Genomic DNA, 2,089 nt, shown 5'->3' on the forward strand with positions numbered 1-2,089 from the left:
TATCCTTTGGTTTATAATCAATGAATAAAAAGTTGGGTCCAAGATTAAACTGTTTGTGTTCAATCCATTGAATTCACTTGTTCAATTATAGAAAACAATAATTAAAAATTATAAAGATAGAAAAATCAAGGAAAAGAGAATATATTAATAAGAAACCAAGAATATAGAAGGAATGAATTTTATTATTATTCAACAAATTAATTAAATTGAGTAAAATTGGTTAAAATTAGGTTATAAAATATGTATTTTTTTATCTGAATATAAAAAAATAAATAGTAAAATGTAACGTCCTTAACCCAACCTAGACGTTAGACCTAAATTTAAGAGATTACATCGGAATTCATAAAACAGTCAATTTAAAACATTTATTTATTGTAGAAGAAAATTTAGTCTGTTTTCAAAAAAATTGATGAGTTATAAAAATAAAATAAAAAGATTTAGTTTAACTTCTCTAAGAAAAATTTAATTACTTTATTTATTCTTCCAAATTTTATTTATAATTTAATAGCAGAAAAATACTTTTAACTTAATTTTAATGAAACTATATTTCATGCCTTAATTAAATAAAAATCATATTATAAAATTTAGTTAAATGTTATACATGCTAATAAATTCTACTCTAAAAACAAATGGCATCAATCTAGACTTATGGAGTTTTTTTTTACTCCACTAGTAGTGTATAGGATAATAATCCAAATATAAACAGCTTTGAAAATTTACGTCTCTTTTCAAAAAAATATATTTTTAATATTTTATTATACTCCTATGAAACACTTATCAACTTTTTAATCCTACCCACAAATATTTTTCCTCAAAATGTATTAAATTATAAATGAAAACACAGTTATGATATCTATGAAATTTAAATGCTTAAACTATTTGCCATCTTCTGTTGCTCTATACCCTCTCACATTTCTCTTAAATCACATCATCTTTGGCCGAAATTTTATTTGTCCACCACTTTTACACTTTTTCATTCACCGGTTCCCTAACTTTAAATATATATATATTTGAGTTTTTTATTTTATTATTTTTAATTTTAAATTTATATTTTTTATTACATCATTTTAAAATGAATAAAAAAATTACATCTGTTGACTTTGTTAACGTATGATACATATGAATTATTACGTGTCAACTATAGGCAATTGACTTTTAAAATTTTAATTGACTTTTAAAATTTTAAAAATTTTTAAAATTACGTGTCATGTCAATATTTAATTGACTTTTAAAATTTTAAAAATTTAATTTTTATAATTTTTAATAATTTTGATGGTTTTTAATTTTTAAAAATATTTTTTAAAATTTTGTAAAATTTTTTAAAATTTTTTAAAATTTTTTAAAATTTTTTAAAATTTTTTAAAATTTTTTAAAATTTTTTAAAATTTTTAAAATTAATTTAAAACTAGACGTGGTATGCCACGCCAACAAAATTAAAAAAAATTAATTTTTTTATATTTGACAAAAAATATAATTTTAAAAAATAAAAAAACTAACTTTTAAAAATTAAAAAATATAAAGTTGGAGGGGGAAATATACAATTATGCATTCTTTATTTTCTTTTCGCCAAACTAACTTTTATTATTTGAGTTTATCCCATATTTGCACAATTCGATTACGTAATTTTCTTGTCAACGTGTTCTATTTTTATAAGTTTAAAGTGCATTAGTGACATGTCCTTTACAACGTATACAATTTTAACTTGAATTGAATGCCATGAATACATTTACCAGAATTCTTAACTAAAGCAGATGTTACGCAAGGGCTGAGGGCAGAGGCAAGGCCTTTGCCACCCTACGGCTTTTCAATTTTCTATACACTCATTGTGAAAAATAAAATATTAGATACAATATATTGTAAAGAAAAGAGAAATAAAAATAAAGAACACATAAATTTTTATGTGGAAACCCTTTCAAAAAAAAATTTAGGGTAGAAGAGAAAAAAATTTATTATATCAAATTTGAATTATTACAAAAGGAATAGACCATGTCTATTTATAGGCTTGTAAAATCATATTCTAATAAGAGTGTAGTAAGATTGAAATACTTTATTCTAATCAATATAAGAAAGATAGAATTTAATAAGGTTT

The sequence above is a fragment of the Gossypium hirsutum genome, chromosome A02, assembly GCF_007990345.1.
Source record: "Gossypium hirsutum isolate 1008001.06 chromosome A02, Gossypium_hirsutum_v2.1, whole genome shotgun sequence".
Taxonomy (NCBI): Eukaryota; Viridiplantae; Streptophyta; class Magnoliopsida; order Malvales; family Malvaceae; genus Gossypium; species Gossypium hirsutum.